Genomic DNA, 21,222 nt, shown 5'->3' with positions numbered 1-21,222 from the left:
TTGGAAAGATACATGTAAAAAAAAAGAAACTGGACTACCTTCTTATTCCATATACAAGAAAAGACGTGAAATGGATTAAAGACTTAAACGTAAGACCCGAAACCATAAACTTCTAGAAGAAAACAGAGGCAATAAAACTCTCAGATAGTGCTAACAGTAATTTCTTTTCAGATATCTCCCTGGGCAGGGGAAACAAAAGAAACGAAAGAAAAAATAAACAAACGGGACTACATCAAACTAAAAAGTTTTTGTACAGCAAATAAAACCATCAACAAAACAAAAAAACAACCGACTGAATGGGAGAAGATATTCGTTTATTATACATCTGATAAGAGGTTAATATTCAAATATATAAAGCACTCATACAACTCAACGAAAACAAAAAACCCAATTAAAAAATGGGACGAAGACCTGAACAAATATTTCTCCAAAGAAGAAATACAGATGGCCAATAGACATATGAAAAGATGCTCAAGGTCACTAATCATCAGAGAAATGTGAATTAAAACCACTATAAGATATCACCTCACACCTGTCACAATGGCTATCATTAATAAACCAAAGAACAAGTGTTGGTGAGGATGTGGAGAAAAAAGAACTCTCATACACTGTTGGTGGGATTGCAAATTGGTGCGGCCACTATGAAAAAGTCTAGAGCTTTCTCAAAAAATTAAAAATGGATATACCTCTTGACCCAGCAATTGCACTTCTGAGTATTTATCAAAAGAAAACCAAAACAATAATTCATACAGATCTATGCACCCCTATGTTCATGGCAGCACAATTTACAATAGCCAAGATATGGAAGTAACCTAAATGCCCATCAACAGACAGTTGGATAAAAAACTTATGGTCCATATATACAATGGAACACTACTCAACCATTAAAAAAATGAAATCCTACCATTTGCAATGACATGGATGTACCTAGAGGTTATTATGCTGAGTGAAATAAGTCAGATAGAAAAAGATAAATACCATATGATTTCATTTATATGCAGACTCTAAGGAACAAAAGAACAAACTAATCAAAAACAGACTTAAAAATATAGAGGACAATCTGGTGCCAGCCAGAGAGGGTTGGGGGACTGGGAGAATGGAGTAAAGGGTTAAAGAAGCACAAATTAGTAGTTGATAGATGGCCATGGGGATGGGGAGCATGGCATAAGGAATGCAGTTAGCATTAATATAATGGCTAGATGGAGAGCCAGAAGAGAGAGAGAGCAGTTAGGGGGATCGATTTATTTATTTATTTACTCATTCATTCATTCATTCATTCATTTGGCAAGGCAACCGTTGGTTGACCTCACAGATTGCAAGGAACTTGTCAGCTTACAATCCCTTATTTATTTATTTATTTTTTATGCCTACAGCATCTGGTCTTTCTAGGTGGTCTCCCATCCAAGTACTAACCAGGCCTGACCCTGCTTAGCTTCCGAGATCAGATAGGATCGGGCTTGTTCAAGGTAGCCCAGCCATAAACGGAGGATCAAGTCATAAACTATATGAATGTCTAACCAATGTACTGTATACTTGAAGTTAATAATAAAATAAAATTTTCAAAAAGAGTGATAGCCCTGTAGTATCAAACTTAACAGGAGTTAATATCATGACCCCAAAACTGTACCAACACTGTCTCTTAAAAGTTTTTGCCAGAAAATTGAAGCCAGCTTGGAGAGAACAATTAAATTAATGGGATTGTCTTTCCCACTCAAATCTTTAGATGCAACTAGTTAGCTGCCACTAAGTTGAGAGACAAAGGAATGAGCAAGGCAATGAAGCAAATTTTAAAAAGGAACACAAGAATCTTCAGGTTTAAAAATTTATTTCTAAGCAAGAGAGCTGGCTATGGATGTCTGACAAAGAACTGACTTGACATGCACCAGCAAGAAGTGAGCTCCGAAAGCTTTTTAATCCAAAAGGAGAAGCTACTCTGCAAAGCCCACCACAGATGCGGTCAGGAAGGGTAATGGTCAAGAAAGAACATCCAGAAATGTGATGCCAGGAGACATCAAGGATGATGAAGTAAAGAGTTCTTCCAGGAGAATCAGAGGCTGCTGGATGGATAATGGGGTTTGATCGCTGTTAGGGAGCATTTGCTGTTGTGTTTTACCTTCTCTTCTGTCCAAATGGGATTTTTTATTGTTGTTTTCATGCTCCTACTTCATCACTGCATATTAGCTATATGAGAGGTGGATCATTTATCTTGTAGTCTTTAAGTCACTACACCATGAGGAATCACACTTAGACCTGACGGACGGGACTATGCATTACCCAGAGAACCTAGAGTTTGAACTGGATTTAATAACTATCATTAGAATTGTCTCCTTTGGTATAGGGGTAGTTAGAAACATGGGTACACAGGGATGTTTGGGTAACAAAGAGATAGACTGTAGCAGAACTGCGGTAGTGTTCCCAGTATCAATTAGCCTTTTTTCCCTTGATTATTTTAGCTGGATCCATGGATTCTCAAAATAAAAATGAAATATGCCAGCCTCTCTCGTATGGCTATAAGACTGAGGTTTTTTGCCAATTGGAATGTGAGCAGAAGTGATACATTTAACTTCCAATCGAGGGAGGGAATCTTTTCTAATCCCTTTCTACTTCATGCTGGCTAGAACACAGGCATAGAGATGAATTATCTTACATCAGGCAAATTAGAGCAATGCCCTACGCCCTACAAACAACAAAATAGAAGCCTCCTGAGTCCCAAAGTTTTTGCAAAGCACAATTATCATGCCAGCCCTGGATGTTCTACCTTCTAAATTTTCATATGTGAAAAAAGTAAACTATTGTTATTTTCTATCTCTGTTATATACAGCTAATTCTTATAATGCTAAACAATATAAGAAATCTTGAGAATGAATTAATTATGGATTCACCTTTAAAGCTAGAAAGAAAACTCAAGAAAATAGAAGAAAGTATGAGTGAAAATTAATGAAATAGGAAACAGAAGTTTTGACAAGAAGTTCTTAACGAAACTTAATGAAAAGTTTTAACAAAGAATAAGCTTGGTTCTCTGAAAATGCTAATTATGTAGATAAAATTGTTACAGGATTGATCAGGAAAAAACATAAGGCACATATAATATTCTCATTAGCTCATAATTAAAATACAAGAGTTTGCTTTTTTTCATCATTAAGAAATTGTTATAAACAACTTTACGTCAACATAAAACATAGATACAAAGAGAATTGATCTATTAAATTACAAATTACCATAACTGACATAAGGAAAAAGATGGAAAACCTGAATATATCAATAACTATTTTTAAATACATTTTTATTATTCAATTTTTTAAATTGAATCATTTGTCAAAATTCTTCTACACCCAAAAATACATACCGGCCCAGCAGTTTTATAATCAAATTTTACCACACATTTAAAGAACAGAATATTTCTGTATTATAAAAATTCTTTCAGGGAAGAGGAAAGAAAAGTCCCAGCCCATTTTATGAGATTAAATTAACCTTGATTCTAAAACCAGATATAGATAATTAACTAGTCAGCTTTACTGTGGTGGCAACCCAAAAATCTCTGTGGCTTACAAAAGCAAAGATTTAATCCTCATTTATATTACATGTGGGTTACAGGTCAGTTGAGGCCATGCTCCAGACTGTACCTCTCTGTTCCATGCGTTTTTGCTTTCAGGGGCTCATGCTAAAGAAACATCCTCTATGATGAACAAGCCCAATTCGGGGGCAGAAAGATCCAGAGAGGTAGTAAAACAGCTGTAATGCCTCTTAAAATCTCTTGGTTTAAACTTGGGGCAGACACAGTCTCGTCTACACACATTGGTCCAAGCCTGTCAGATGATCATACTTGACAAAGGAGCATGGAAGTATACTTCAGCTACAGGGATGTGATACAGGTCATACTGAAAACATATAACTCCTCACGGGGAAGGTAAAATTAAATAATTGTTAACAATAATACTGTCCTCCACAGATAATATAAGAAAAAAAGTATATGCCAATTTCACTTATAAATATTAATATGAGTATCCTAAACAAAACGGTCAATTGAATCCAATTTTTAAAAATTTCAAAAATATGGTCAAATAGAATTTATGCCAGGAATTTATGCAAGGATAGTTAAAAGTCAGAAAAGTTGGCAATGCAATGTACCATACTGGCATATTAAAAGATAAAAACATTATCTCAACGGTTACAGGAAAAGTATTCAATAAAATTCAGTAGTCATTCCTACAATTTTAGCAAATGAGAAATAGATTTTTTTAACCTAAAAATGTATCTAAAGTAATAATAATAATAATAATAATAAAAGCAATAATAAACATAAAACTTCATGATTAAATTTCAAGAGAATTTTCATTAAAATTAGAAACATCACACAAATGCCTGTTATTTCCCCTTCTATCAATTTAATAGGCAAAAAAAGAAGAAATACAAGGATTGGTACAAGGATTGGAAAGGTAAAAGGCAAAATTGTTATTATTTGCCTACAATTTGATTGTTATCCTAAAAATCCCAGGGAATCTAAAAACTACTAGAAGAAATGAGATGTTTTAGTTCATTTGCTCAATTTAAGTTCAGAATTCTAAAAAATCCCAGTAGTTATTTTATACACCAAAGATAGCCAATTAGAAAATGTATAGAGAACTTTTAAAAAGCAATATTCACATAAATCAAAAACAATACGGTAACTGGGAATAAACCTAACTCCAAAAAGTGTGAGACTTTATGAAGAAAATTACAAAACATATTGAAACACTTTTTGAAGGCCTGAATAAATGGCAAGTTACATTAACAGATAGGAAGGAAGATTTATAAGGATGCCAATTCAATACAAATTAATTTATAAATTCCACACGATTCTAAAAAATATCTAAATAGGGCTTTTCGTAGAACTTATGCTAGTTCTAAAAATCATATATAAGATTAAAAATCCAAGAATAGCCAAGGCAATTCTGAAAATAAGAACAAGTGAGGGGAATAGTTTATGTTAAAGAAAGAAAGGATATGATTAAGCTATAGTAGCTGGGGTAGTATGGTATTGGTGCAGGAATAAAGCCATAGAGCCCTGGAACAGAATAGAGATCATAAAAGCAGACCTATGTATATAAATGAAATGAAGTCTATGAGAGCATTATATATCTGCATAGCCATTCAATAGTTTGGGAACAATTTTTCTGTATAAAAAATTAAATTACACCTTTGCTTTATGACATATATAATTTTTTAAATTGCAGGTGGATTAGAGAGCTAAATGTGAAAATAATTTTAGAAGAAAATATACACTTTGTGAACCCATGATTGGGAAAAAAATTTTTAAACGAGATAAAAAGCACAAAGTATAAAGAAAAGATTGACAAATCAAAATTAAAACCTTCTCTATAAAAAAAAAAGACTAAAAATAAAGTGAAAAGACAGGACAAAAGTGGGTACAGCTGTTTATAATGTTTATAGCCAACCGAGAATTAATTCCCAGAGTATGTAAAGAGCACCTACAGATCAATAGGAGAATCAGGGTCTTCCAATTTGATCCCTAAAATCAAAACTTACAATAGCAGGTGTTCAAAATTGCAGGTGCTAATTTTTGACCAAGCTCTTTAGTACTCTGGCACCTTTATACTCCAGCACAATGAAGCTCAATTTGCTGGAAGCTGATAAATGCCCACATCAATCAGAAGTGTACAGAGGTCTGCGATAAGATTTGAAGTGGAGTAATTTGGTGTTGCTGGAGGATAGGGTGCGATAGAACAACCAGATATGGGAAATGAGGAAGTAGAGAGGAAAGCATAGTTAAAATATATAAACAAACAAATAAACCCAGACTCCAGGGAAAGGGGAGCAAGTGGGCTTTTTGACAGAGACACATTAGGATCCATAAGTTCATCAGCAGCATCTCCACCCAAACCCAGGATGGGGAAACTGGCTTAGCAGTAGTGCCATAAGGAGAAATTCCAGAGTTTGAGTCAACAGTGAAGTCAACATGAGCCAACAGTACGATGTCACTAGAGAACAGGCTAAAGTCACCTTGAGCCACATCATTAGGTGTAGCATATCCATAGGAATAGAGGTTAGAACTATTATTTTCTCCTCACTAATCGTACCACACTTGGAAATTGTGCTTCATTCCAGGCTTCCCACTACAGGGAGGACATCTAGGGAAACTGACTTTCCTATCAACAAATGGTTAAAAGCTATTTCCATTCAGCAAATAAGTATTGTAAATCTAGTTGTTGTTGTTTTTTTTAATCAAAGTACTAGGTGCTAGATTTGCAATAATGATCAAGACATGCACAGTCTCCACCCCTACAAGCTGGGGTGTGGTAGAAGGGATTAAATGGGGAGAAAGTTAAACAACATTTCAATGGAACATTTGAAATGCATCTCTTTCTGCTCCCATAGCACCTTATAAATTCCTCTGTCATAAAATGACACACGACATTACAATGCATCTCTTTCTGCTCCCATAGCACCTTATAAATTCCTCTGTCATAAAATGACACACAACATTTCAACATTTTATGACAGAGGAATTTATAAGGTGCTATGGGAGCAGAAAGAGATGCATTGTATCAGTCAGCTTAGACAAGTTTTGCTGTAGTAACAAACAATCTCTAGATTTCAATTGCTTATAATCATGTTTAGTTCTCACTCTTGTTGATGTTCATTGTGAGTCAACTGTGGCTCTGCTCCACCTGCTCTTTATTCTAGGACCCAGAATGGAGGACCAGTGTCTATGCCAATCACATGTCAGAGTGAAAAGCACAATGGCCGAACCATGCAATGGTTCTCAAAGCTTCTGATCAGAAGTGACATATATTTCATTGGACAAATTAGGTCACAAGGCCAGCTCTTATGGCAATTAGGTGAAAAGTAAAATCCTCTTGCAAGGATGGGTTCAATGTGGAAAAGCTTGGGAAATAAAGAGACAGCAAATATTTGGGGAAAAAAATGAAATCTATCAATATAAGGAAGAAATATATAAGAATACTTACATTCTCATATATTTATACATATTCCTATTTACAGTATAAGAAAAAATGAATGTATATGTTCAGCAAAAGACAGTAATTCATGGCAGTAATATTCATAAAATATTCAGACAAAAAGTGGAAACAGCTGAAAAGCTCATCAAAAGTAGAATGAATTAAAAATTATGGCATATTCGTTCAATGAAATAACATTAGAATAACAAAGAAAAAAGAATGAGCTACTGCCATGTGCAACAAAACAGAGGAGTGCAAGGAGTCGATTACTAAATGTGAATACAGCATGATCCATTACATGAAGTTTAAAAGAAGGCAATACTAATTTACAGTGATAGAGGTCAGAATAGTGGTTACTTTTGAGAAGTATCTACTAAAAGAAATGTGAGGGAGCCTTGGAGGTGCTGGAGATATTTTGTATCTTTACTTGAGTGGCTGTTTGCTTAAAATGGGTCCACTTAAGTATATCTTAATCTAAAAAAGAGAGAGAGAAAAGTCGTAGACCCGTGAGCTGGAGAGGTGAGTCCTCTCAGGGATATCTTGCCAGAGGAAGTTACTTATACACTCAGACCTGACAAATGAGCAGAAGTTATCCAGGAGGATCAGAGGGACACCTGGCAGACAGAGGGACACTTCTCTGTGAGTAATGGGGGCCCAGAGATGTCGTGACACAATCAGATGCTAAAGCACTTCCTGAAAGGCATACCTCCTGACCAAGGGCCCTAGGGGCTGAGAGCTGCGATGAGAAAGGACCGGACACTGCAGACCTTGATGGCATGTTAAGAATTCGGCCCTTTGCACAAAGAGCACAGAGAATCCACTGAATAGTTTTAAACAGGGAGATGGCACAGTCGTATTTTCATTTTAGAAGAATCGCTCTGCCTACTAGTAAAAATGAAGTCGAAGGGGCAAAATGGAAGCTCGGAGGCCAGCGAGGAGATTGTTGCATTTGTCTAACCCAGAGAAGAAAGAGGTCCAAAACAGAGCGACTGACAGTAATGGCCACATGGCTTTTTGTTTTATTTTCTATGCTAATTAATTATGAAGGTGAAGAGAAGGAACCAGATTCAAACGATACTTATGAGGAAGAACTGACAGGACTGCAAGATGTCCTTTGATGAACAGCTAAAGAAACAAGGGTTCGTTAGTTCTGGAGAAGAATCCGCAGAGTGCCAGCCCGACTATGAAGGCTTGCTGCGTGGAGGATTCAGTGGGCAAAGTCACAGAAGTGCTTCCTCCTGTCTGTACTTCCGGTCAGGGTACAGACCATAACCAGATGTAGCTCCAGCAGGTGCTAAGCAGAGACTGGACGATTACCTCGTAAGGATTCTGTGAAGAGGAACCAAGAAAACAGTGGACCAGCTGACAAGGTTCTACAACGCTAAAAGTTCAATGAACAGCAGACAGTCCATGAGTCTCCTCTGAGACTAACTCTTATAACACCTCAGGTCTGGTCCCTGACTATATCTGCCACAACTTACACACCGTGATCTGGGCTCTCTGCCTAAAACATGTCCGTCACCCTGACCCGTCTTAATTGAACTTGTCAGGGTACATTTTAATTATCTTTTTCTGTGCTCATCAACCCCTGTGAGACTGTGAACAGGGATCATGTCTGACTCATTTTTATTTCCAAGAACCTATCACACGGCCAAGTGCCACTGAGTGGATGAGCAGACGTACCCATTTTTTTTAAATTGCATACTATTCCATTTTATGAGAGTACCAACATGGAACTGTCCATCCCCGCAGCTGTGAAATTAGGTAGACTGAGGGGGTATAGCACAGAGCATCACAAGAACCTCTTCATTTATCATTTCTATTTCTTTTTGGTCAGAGGTCTCTATCACAAAAGACCATAATTTGCCTTTTGAATGATTCCTAGAATTCAATATGCACTTACAACCATAAACAGAACTTTCTTCTTTAAAAAGAAAAAAAAGAAAAAAGAAAAAAAATGTGAGGATGGACTGCGGTCTTGGTAGATAATGTACATTTTTAATATTCAACACTTGGGTGGGAAGTGCAGGTCTCAGCTCCTCTGACTGACAGCTCCTAATGACAGCAATAAACCATGGGGTTCCCACAGGCCAAACAGATGTTCTGGGTTGACAAAGGGGGACAAAACACTGCCCCAGTTGCTATTGCTTCTGTGTTTTCTAATTGCTGAACCCTGTGTAAAGGCCTGAGCTATATAATATGCATGTGCTTTATCATCAAAGAAATGGATGTACAGACAACAGGAACATGCAGCCTGATAAAAATCAGAAAGGATATTATCAATGCGCAGATGAAGGCAGATAGAAGTTCTGACTGTTTCACTAAAACACTTCAAAGCGAGTTCAGAATGAACTGGAGTAGAGGGAGGTGGTGAGCACAAAGTAAGAGAGAGATGCAGTAATTAAAGTTAATTACTCTTGTTACTATGGTAGCATCCCAGAACAAGCAAAGTTAGACACACATTCAAGGTGAATCCCAAACAGGGCCTTATGCTTTCCTTCACCGAGTAGCTGGGAGCAGACAATGATTTAACAGAATTAAATTCCATTGTTAACTCACTTTACCCCAAAGACAGTCTCTTCTCTCATCAGTTCAGGACTGTAGTAGCCGCACCAGTGTTATCTGAATCCTAAGATCTTTTACTCAGATGAACACTGGCCATTCTTTCGGGATGGCCAATTAGGTAGGATGTTGGTTGGGGTCCCCCAGAAACAGATGCTAAGATAAAGGTTCAAGTGTAAGTAGTTTATTCAAAGAGGGAGGAGAGAGTGACCCCAGGAGGCACAGGTTGGGGAGTGGAGGAGTAAAACAGAAAAGGGAATTAATATAGGGTGTGTCTCAAAGCAAGCGTCCACTCTGGGCGATTAGCACGTAGTCCCACTGGGGAACTCAGGGAGCCAGTTAGAAAAACATTCTCCTGCCCAAGGTGTGAGGGAGCTGGGTGTTTCTCTACCAACTCCCAGCTGCTCCTCGGAGGGGCTCATCCCCTGGCACTTCCACACTTGCATTCTAGCCCATGAAACGGGAGCAGGAATAACATGCATCACTTCCATCCCTAGCACGAGGAACCCTCTCATGCCCTATTCTCCATCCGCTTCTCTCTTTCTGGATGGCTAGAGTGGACGTAACTCTGGGTGACCACAGACACCATGAGTTGAAAAAGAAAGAACCCCAAAATGAAAAGAAGCTAGACTCCTGAATCATCACTTGGAGAAGAACTCCCCACCGATGGAGAATTCCCTTTTGGCCTCTGCGAAACTAGTTTCTGAGCCACTATAAGTTTTCGGTGTGTGTGTTATAGCAGGTAGCATATTTTAATTAATACATTATTCTTCTAATATTTGTCAATCGGATATGCAAACATCTCACTCTTGCTTTAACTTGAATCTCCCTGATTACTATATATACAATATAAATATCCTCCAGTGCTCTCCACTTAGAGGGCATGAAGGAGGGCACTGTATCAGTGAAATCAGAATTCAACTGCTCTCGCCTCTAGGGATTCAGGCGCTCATCTTCACCCTCACCCTCCCCGTCCCCCCCACACACACTCCTTGACATCCTTCCTCCCTGAGACTCCCCAAGAAGTATCTCGCAAAAGGTCTGCTGTCATTCTAGGTGCCTGTCTGACCCTCCCCTACAACTCTGATCTAGGTACCTGGCCCAGCATCCCTTAGGGTACATCTTCTCTGCTGCTGACACTCTCTGGACCCTCTTGATATTTTGGAGTCCATGTGTGCTCTTCATTCTCCTGCCAGCAGGGAAGCCCCTTCCCTTTCTTTCTTCTCCCCTCCAGTGGGGGCTCCCACAGCAGAGCTGGTTGAATTGCTAAGGGCTATCTGCTCTTTCGGGTATATTTTTACACACATAGGAAACACACGCATGCTCATAGAATGACTGGGTGAGGAGAGGAAATAAGTCATGTTGTACCTAGGCTGCCCTACTCCCCCATCCTATGGCAGAAGCTAACGAGTTGGCTACATGCTTTCTTTTCCCAGGATGAGTTCTCTCCTAGGCATCCAGATGCCCTGCCTAAAACATTTAGCTTCTTTTGAGTCTGCCTCAGGATCATCAGGTGTGTTTAACCTTAAACGTGAACCATGTTCAACTTCTTTTGCAAGAGACTCCTGACATCGATGAAATCAGTGGATGTGAATATAAGAAGTGAGGGGCGGAATGATCTTGCTTACCTGTTTCTGCAAGCCAAGTATGTTTTAGCTTCAGCTCTGATCCAGCTGGGACCACAGTCATGCAAAATGTGTGGATCACATCAGGCTGTTTTTCTATAAATGGCTGTCCATCACACAAGAGCTTTTTTCTCCAGGCTAGAGTTCTCCTGACCAATTATAATCCCTTAAACCTCCATCTTCCCACCCCAGGTTCCTTGTGGTCTCCAGGAAATGAGAGTCTTTCCTCTCTGACCTTCAAATCTAGCCTCTGGTCAGATGTCTAGCTCCATCTGACCATCTGGGCTTCTGAGTCCTGAGCATGAGCTAATCTGCAGAACAATGCCTACAGCTTATTATGTAGAAGAGCTGGCTCTGTGCAAGCACAGGCCCCCAGGCTTCCCTGAGCACACCAAGCAGGAAGAGGAAATATAGGTAACTCATCTCCACTTCTAAGACTGAGGCTATTGAGACCCCATTGCCTTGCTTAGGCTGTACCCAGAACCAAACACATAAGAAACAATGATGTCACACACACACACACCCTCATGACTCCAGCTAGAGAAGTACGGTATCTCAATCAGGGTACCAACATAAAATGAATTCACTCCAGATGGTTTGAATGAAGGGACCTTAATAAACTACTTACATCAGTACTTCATGGCTGAATAATATTCTATTACATGGATATACCACAATCCCCTTAATTCTTTGCTCTGTAAGCTAGTGGTTCTCAAAATGTGATCTCCACACCTTGGAACTTGCTGGGAATGCAATTCTTGGGCCCACCTGCCCCATTAGGAAAGCCCAGCAACCTGGCTGTAACAAGTCCTCCAGGTGATCCTGATGCACACTCAAGTAAGAGGCATAGATGGACCCTGAAAACCTTACGCTAAGGGAAAGACACCAGACACAAAAGGTCACATAGTATATGATTCCTTTTATATGAAATATCCGGAATAGGAAAATCTATAGAGATAGAAAGCAGATCAGTGGTTACCAGAAATTGGGAAGGCAGAAAACAGGGAGTGGGCACAGCACATGCTTCTGGGGTGATGAAAAATGTACTAAATGACACTGAATTGTACACTTTAAAATGGTTAATTCTATGTTATGTGGATTTCACTTCACTTTTAAAAAGTTAAGGGGTGGGGAGGCTGGAAAGACACCCAGAAACTAGCAATAACAGGAATTATTGCTGCCCGAGGTCTGAAGAAACAAAGGGAGAATATAGGTAGAGTAACAGTAAAGGATGGAATGGAACCATGGAGGAGGGATGATCCAGCAAGCAACAGACATGGAAGAAGGCGCTCAGGCCAGAGGCACGGCACCTGTGCAGGGAGGGAATAGGGAATAAAGGCCCGATATCTCCCTTTCCTGCTCTGATCTCCTCTCATCAACCAAACCCTAGCAGAAGCCAGAGGGTCAGGGCGCCCAGGTTGTGCGATCCATAGATGTCAGCCTGGCAGGATGGAAACATGTTCAGAATGTATCTAAGGAGATGGGTGAGCCAAACGGAATAACCGGCTCACCCAGCTGGCTGGTAGAGCTGGGAAAGTCTGACCGAATTTTAGCCAGTTTCCTTCAAAGGCTAAATAAATCCCTCCTTTCAAAGTTTGTAAAGGAAGATTTGCTTAGAGAGAAACATTTCTCAAACCCAGCCAAGACCGAGAGTCCGAAGAAGCTAGAGGACAGAATTCCCAGAAGCTGACCTCTTCGCCACGGCAACGAAGCAGCGACAGCTTTAATTAAAAGCAGTTCTTCCCATCCTGCTGCCCTGCTTCGAGCAGTCCTTTGGTCTCTGGCTGCCTCCCTGAGTCACAGACCACTTTCCACCCACAGTGCAACGAAGCACAGCCGCTGCCACCTGGTAGCTGGTACCTCTTGTTACCCACCCTTTTGTCCCTTTTGTGGGGAGAAAAGGAAAAATCTATGAGCAACTTAAAGTTGCACACATCACCTTTTAATAATCCCTAGAGGCACTGATCATTGTCCCATGGCCTTGACCTTTTGATTTCACCCAGGAGGGCTCTTTAAAATAGGACTCTGTCCACACATGCTTGCAGAAGCAGTGCCAGTTTGGCACAGGACAATCTCAAGTCTGTCTGGTCCACAACCCTGACACCGCACAGCCTCCCATGCTGCAGGAAGGCACAGGTGGAGGTAGTATCAGGCTGCTGTAGCTGCTGCCACTGCTACTGTCGGCAAGCCACCTCCCTGGGTGCCAACCATAATTATTTGTTCTGTTCCACTGAGAACCCTATCAAAAAGAACTGCAGGGGGTGGTTTCCCAGATCATTGCTTCTCATCGGTTCTGCCTTACCACGAAAACACACAAACAGAAATCACATTAATCAAGGAAAGAGAACTTTGGACTGAAACAGTGCAGGAGTCACGGCAAAGCAAGTCCCAGGAAAAGGGGCCTTCCCACCCCCGCACCCTGGCAAATGAAATGGAACCACGTGCAGCCCCAAGCCAAAATGCCATCTCTTTCATTGGTTTTTCAATTCCAGGTTTAAGAGATTTGATTAAAGTTTTTAAACTTTAACCTCATAGATGAATTTCTCAGCCAACATTGATGAATTTCTCCCATCCATCATCACGCTTAAATGTGATATGGCACTTGCAAAGCACTTATGCTTCCAGTTTGGTTCAAAAATAAGTAGAAAGGAATGAAAGGGAAATGCTTGAAATTATGCTATCTCAGAGCCTAAACACAAAACACACACACACACACACACACACACCCTCATGTCCTCTAACTCTTGGCCACCTGCTATGGGGGATAAAGGAGAGGAGGACTATGACAAAATTATAGAAATATCCTCTGTCCTTCCTTGCTTGTTTCCCTCGGGAAAACTCATTTATCTTTCGAAATCCGATTCATAAACTACCTTTGCCTTGTGTCCTTCCCTAACCATTCTGATCCCCTCTGAGTCTATTCTTTTCACACTACTGTAACTTTTGTTCACATCTGTCTCTTCTACATTCTTCAGAATTTCTGATTGTCACTCTACACTTGCAGAACCTAGCATACTATCTGGCACATAGTAGGTGTGAAATAAGTGCTTGTTGAATTAAATGGAATCAGGAGACTTAGGTTCTAGTTCCAGATCTTTAGCCTTATGTAGCTTCACCTCCTGACATTTCAGGTTCCTTGGGTATAAGACGAGATCCATTTTCTGCCCTGCTGTCTTAGCTCAGGCAGTTCTGGAGGCCAGGAAGTCCAAGGTAAAAGATATGGGCACATTTGGTTCCTGGTGAGAGCTCTGTTCCTAGCTCATGGAGGGACATCTTCTTACTGTGTGCTCACACAGTCTTTCCTTACTGCATGCACATGGAGAATGCGAGATCTCTCTTCCTCTTCCTATATGGGCACCAATCCCATCATGAGGGCCCCACCCCAATGACCTCATCTCAACCGAATTACCCAAAGGCCCAACTTCCAAATACCATTACACTGGGGGTTAAGGCTTCAACATATGGATTTTGAAAGCACACAAACATTCATCCCTGAACATCTGCCTACTTCCTAAGGCTGCTGTTAGGGTCAAAGGAGATGAATTTGAGTACATGTGATTGTGAACTTTGCCTCTCTGTGCAGGTGTGAAGGATGATTCAAGGATAATTGCCAAGCAGTGCCAAGACTGATGTGTAACTTGGTATCTCACCACCTTGCCTCTCCCTTGACCTCCAGGACTGGAAATCAGTGACATCGGCCAAGTCAGACTATGCCACTTTATCTGTCATAAAATGCTATTCACGAAGTCAAGTGACCTTCATTTGATTGATGAGGAAAGAGAGCTTAATTTTTCTCCTAAAAAATTTACAATGACTCATCCCCTAGTATTACCAAGCTTGATGGACTACAGATCACAAAATTGTCATTTTGCAATAGGGTGTTCCATAGACCTCTTATCCTCAAAAATGCTAATAGGTGGTCCATGAAAAAATAAGAAGAAATAATAGACAGATTTGTCGTCCAAAAGGGTTGAAAAACACTGGGTGAAAAAAGAATCAATGTGTGTCTTTCCTGCAGGACTTCTCAGAGCCTTTGTTATTTGGGGGCTATAGTATACTTTCCAAGAAAACTGGCAAGAATGTGGGGTCTGGGATCCTGGCTATGTCTATCTTCTCAATAAGAGATAAGACCAATTATTGAAATGAGGAATGGAGTGTGAAATGGATATGAAAAAATTAACTCTAATCATAGGTACCATTTACTGAGCCACGACCAAGTACCATGCTAGATATTTCACATGCATCATCTCATTTAATCTTCCAACGACCCTTTGAATTAGGAAGCATTTGCTCTTCCACCCACCCCACCCTCACCTCCTTTCTGTCATGCTGCAACTGCATGGCTTTGCCAATTATTTCTATAGTAAGTGAAATGTATTTTTTTTCTTGCCTGCAACTAACAAAAACTTTCTTGAAGAGTAGCAGTAGTGGTGTCAGAACAAACTGATTTAGTTATGAATTCAAAAAGACAGAAGTGTTTACACTGAGATTACTGAAGTATTTGCTTCCAACCATAACCAAAGAATCACAGCACTGTGGCTTCTCAGCCTCTGTGGGCCTCTTGCAGGTAGGATGGATGTAGTGTACTTATCGCCATATATCATTCCATTATAAACCAAGATGAACACTGTTATTTTGATGGATTGTCTATTGATATAACTTCATACAATTGTTTTCCTTTTTCTTTGGTATAGACAAGTGAATTTTCCTTAATCTCGTATGAACTGTAAATAAATGCACCTTTAGAAAACTTTAGCGTTATTTTTTTTTTGAGCCGTACATATAAGGAAACTAAAAATGGAGAGTTTGCCATGTAAATGCAGCTCCAAGGCAAGTCCACTGGTTCCCCTTTCTCTAATTCCCAGCAGATTTCATCCCTAAGCAACTTTTACATAGAAATCTACAGTTATGGCTGTCCTATTAGTCCATGAGAACTGAGTGAGACTGTCCAGTTGAACACCTCAACCAAGGTCGGAGAGTCAGCAAATGGCAGAGCTTGAGCTCTTCTCTTTCCTTTACGTAGCTCTACTTCTCAGAAACAAGGCAGGTGAACCATTACCAGAGCTTGAATATAAGGGCAAGGCCAGCTCGGCCATAACAGGATTTGGAGCTGAGACCTTTAGAATGGGGCTCAAACTTTCTCTCTCCCATCCCTATCCATCTCAGTGGGATTCTGTTGAAGGACTGTGCCAAAGCTGAGCCTGTATCTGGAGTCAAGTGGACAGACGCAGGTGCATGAAATACAAGAAACCAGAGGGGAACTGAAGGTTAACTTCTACCTTCACAGTATAGGGTACTCCTAACCCACTTTAAAATGTGGCAATCCCTCCCCTGCAGCAAGCCCTCCGTGCTCAAAATGCCAGTGTTCATAGATGGACTTCTTCCTCTGTGCTTCTCCTGCAGCTTGGGCCAAGTTTACATGTGAATTGGTAGTTATTTTTGAGTCATGACTTAAATAAGGTGACTTAGGCAGTCCAAATCTTAAAATCAGAAAAGCATTAAGCATTGGGATGGAGAATCAGGCACTAATAGAAAATGCCTCTCTGAATATGCTTATTATCTTCAACAGAGCAAAACAAATGTACACATACCCCATTGAAACCATAGGGAAGGATAATACCGAAAATTTCCAGAGCCACAGTAAGAGTAAGTTAATGATACAGTACCTATTGTTGCTATTTTACTAATTAAATATGAAAAAGTCATTGACATTATTTTTATTCGAGATGCTATTATTGCCTTAATTTTGCGAGCGTAAAATGTATTCATAGGGATTTTCATAAATATGCAACTACTGGACTCTTAGTTGGGCATTTGGCCACCAAAATAAATATTACAATCCTTAGCTCCTTTGTAGCTAGATGCAGTCATACAGTTAAGATGGTTAAGTTCTGACCAATAGGATTTGAGCAGAAGTGATGTATGCAACTTCCAATATCTGTCCTTTGAAAGAAGAGGCAAGCTGTGCTCTTTCTTTTCTCTCTTCCCACAGCAGACATGGGGGTGGTGATGGGCCATGTCGGACCACACAGAGAGAGGCAATATCCTAGGAATGCAGGAGCAACAAATATAGAAGTAGCCCGAGTCCCTGAGTGCTAGCAAAGGACAGAACAGCCACATCCTCTTGGACTTTAATGTGAGAGAAAAATAGACTTCTCATTTGTTAAGTCACTGCCATTTTGAGTTTCTCTTAGAGCAGCCGAAACTCTATCTGAACTAAATACAATTTCAAACACATTTCCATTTTGCTTTTGACTCGACAGCCCCACCAATATGAAAACAGAGACATCCTTTCTTCCCCATTCGCCTCTCCCAATCTACTGCAGGTGAGTACCCGAATGAGGTAAGCCCTGGCTTTCAATCAGTAAAACTGAAAATTATACAAATGCCTGCAGAACCAAATGCCAAAGACTTCTATTATTATCGTATCACTATGTCAAAATTGAAAGGCATGTAAGATTTCTCCAGAGAGGCCATCCATAATGCATTGCAGAGCTGTGTGGGTGTTTTATGAAATGTGTTTTATTCGAGCTAGGACATACAACACTAACATTATTGAAAGAAATTGAGGGTCTGGTCGTCTCTTTTTAATACGTTCATTATTCATGTTATAGTCCTTTAACAAAAAAGTAAAGTCGTATACATATTCAATTTAATTTAAAATTTTATTTTACCTGCTATTCATCTTGGATGTCCAATGAAGAAGAAATATTCCCTTATTATTCTTATATTAGTTTCTGACAGTTCAATTTCTCTGACTGCTACGCCTCAGACAACCTCCACTGAAAAAGCATATATAGGTAATTGCCTTGATCAAAATTTCATGCCAAATCTTTTAGATTCCATGTAGATCACAGCCACCAAACAGAGACATGTGGTACTGGAGCCCATGAAGCCAAGCTTGAGAAAAGTTTCTCCATCAAAAACATGGCTGCACATTGGGAATCACCTGGGAGCTTTCAAATCTACCGATGCCCGGATCTCACTCCAGAGCTGAGCCTAGGATGGGAGCCACTGATCTAATGGCTTGAAGGGATGCGCTGGAAGGGGAACAGGACCTAGACAACGGATCCCTGGTTTGGTCCATTGATTCTGTCACATAGTTTTTTTAATATTTGGTGGGTTTTTGTTTGTTTTTTGAAGTTTTATTGAGATAGTCACTTAACATACAATTCATTCATTTAAAGTATACAACTCAATGGCTTTTACTATATTCATAAAGTTGTGCAACCAATTTTAGAACATTTCATTATCCCAAAAAGAAACCCCGCATACCTTAGCTTTCACTCTCCCTCAATTTCCCCATCTTTCTTCAAGCCCTAGGCAACTGCTAATTCATTTTCTGTGTCTATAGATTTGCCTATCCTGGACATTTCCTATAAATGAAATCATACAATAATTTGGTCCTTGGTGACTGGCTTCTTTTATTTAACAGTGTTTTCAAAGTTCATCCATTTTGCAGCATGTATCAGTATTTTATTCTTTTTCATGGCTGAGTAATATTCCATGGTATGGATAATATCACAGTGTGTTTAACTATTCATCACTTAGTAAACATTTGGGTTGTTTTTATTTTTTGTTATGAATAATCCTGCTCTGTGCATTTGTGTACAAGTGTTTGCATAGGTTTTCATTTCCTTAGATACATACTTAGGACTGGAATTGATTGGTCATGTGGTGACTCTATGTGTAACCATTTAAGGAACTGCCAAACTGTTTTCCAAAGTGGCTGGACCACCTTACATTCGCACCAACAGAGTATGAGGCTTCTAATTTCTCTGCATCCTCTCCAATACTTGTTACCATGTCATTTTTATTACAGCTGTCCTATCGGGCATCACCCACCTTTCTGAGAGATCTTCAATAACTTCTTTTACTTCCAACAGCTCTCAGTTTCCACATCTGTAAAATGGGGTAATAAAAGCAATGTCACAGGAAGGTTCCTCTGAAGATGAAATTAAATCAAACATGAAAAGTCCTTAGTTTAACCCAAGCATTGCAGGTGTGGATGAAATCATCAATGAAATCCCAGTAGCTATAATCAGGTGAGAAGTTAAAGAGACTGAGATCAGAGGAAGTTATTTCCATCCAGTGAAGGAGAATTTCTCAAGGTCTACCACTCAGAACAACTATTACCTTCTCACTTACGTATGATCTTTGGCAAGTTACTTATTTTTTGAGCCTCGATCTTTTTCAAGTCTGTGAAAGGGATGTGATAAGGTTTACCTTACACAGTGAGAGGTGAGGTTTAAGTGAGATCACATAAATAAAGCACCTGGTATTTGACGCAAAGCAGGTAACCATCAAAGTTTTATTCTTACTCACTTCCTTTTCCCTAAGAGTTAGAAAAGAGAAAGCTAGCACAAAGGACAGTGAGCCACATAGGGCTGGGAAAGCTTGATCAAGTCATAAATGACAAAGCAATAAGGAGGACAATTTCTTCAGACTTTAAGGTCACTATAGAGAAGAACTGTCACAGGCTGTTAGGATTCCTGCCTTAATTACCCCTTCAGAGACAGAACTCTTGGCTTAGTGGCATGTGGATCCATCACAAAGAAAGAATTCTTTACCTTTACATTCCCTAGGCTCATTGAGAGGAGAGAGGTCAGACAGAGGACAAGTGGTGATCATAGGCTACTGACCCTATGCCCCACCCATACCCAGTCACAGCTCCTTGTGGCAAGGAGGTGTTCAGAACTGTAGGCAACGCTCTTCGGAGAGGCCCAAGGGAAGGATGTTTCTGGCTTAGAAGACTGTCCCATAACCTATTACACCAGAACGCCTCAAATATTAAAGTGCATATAAATCAACTGGGGGGTTTGTTACAATGCAAATTTGGATTCAGGAAGGCTAGGTGGGAGCTCAGAACTTTGTTTTTGAACAAGCCTCACTGGTTTGTTCAAAAAACAGGTTTTTGAGGAGCAAGATATTAGACCCTTCTTGTTTTTTTCTTCATTCTACTCAAATAAGAAAAGACCCAACTATAAAAGTGCTAGGAAAAGAAAAGGACAGATTTAAAGAGAAACAGGAATTGGCTGGGGCCACTGGTATCTGCTCCAGGGCCAATAACTGTTTCCTTAACCTTAATAGTGGAAGGCATAACCACCTTCCCTTCACATCCAAAACTGTGAAACCTGAAATATTTGATCGATAATTAAAAATGTACTATGATGTAACAATGTCAATATTTTTGTTATGATATTGTACTATAGTTTTGCAAGATGATAACTCGGTATCATTATTATAACTCTGTGTCTCTGTATTACTTCTTATTACTGAATATGAATCTACAATTATCTCAAAATAAAAAGTTTGATTTTAAAAATCTATAATAAAAAAGTAAATGATTCTAAGGAGATAGTAACCAATCCTTTGGTAAGTCAGTTTCCAATTCTGTGCTTTCAACAAAATAGAAAAAAAAAATACTTAATAGAGTTGTTGATTAGTGGATCATTGAAAGCAGTTGATAACTAAAAAATCATTAGAAATAAAAAGTGATTCAGAGTGTACTTAAGTAAAACTCAACTTTAGGAGTAATAAGGGACAGAAAGGAATGAGTTTGCTTTTTAAATATTTACACTTAAAAACATGTCAATTTCATTTTACAATCAAAAAAAAGAAAGCCTGGTGTATAAACCATAGCAAATATGTTTGTTTCTAAATTTCATAATGTGGTCACTGAAAAAAAGAACTGAGAAGAAGCAGAAGAAATCAGAGGAAGGACTGAAGTAGAGAAGGAGATGACATGAGAGAAACCCGTAGAAATAGAACAGAAAAATGAGTGAGTGAGGTTTAGGGGTCTCTGAAGTGAGGTCTCACTGCCCTGTTAAACTTTGATTTATAGAATTGAAATGATAGTTCTAGAGACTGTTAGCACTGGAAGGCCTCTCGGACAGTGGTGTTTAGTGGCCTGCTTGGGAAGGAGGAGGGAAGGAAAGGCCCCGATTTACAGCATCTGCCAGTTTCCATGGTGAAAATACTCCCCCTGAGGCCAATTTCAGGCTATCAACATGGTATCCCTGGACACAGAGTTGAGAAGACTCAATCAACTCTCATGAGTCAGCATGGACCAGCTA

At 39.6% G+C, this 21,222-nt stretch overlaps 1 pseudogene; it reads right to left on the bottom strand.

Moving 5' to 3' along the window:
* Window positions 1-1,364: 1,364 nt before the first annotated feature.
* Window positions 1,365-1,483, bottom strand: LOC112471241 (annotated as a pseudogene).
* Window positions 1,484-21,222: the final 19,739 nt, after the last annotated feature.

Source organism: Pteropus alecto, unplaced genomic scaffold (assembly GCF_000325575.1).
Source record: "Pteropus alecto unplaced genomic scaffold, ASM32557v1 scaffold45, whole genome shotgun sequence".
NCBI lineage: Eukaryota > Metazoa > Chordata > Mammalia > Chiroptera > Pteropodidae > Pteropus > Pteropus alecto.
The sequence above is the reverse complement of the archived record's forward strand: the minus strand, read 5'-3'. Positions and strand labels throughout refer to the sequence as shown.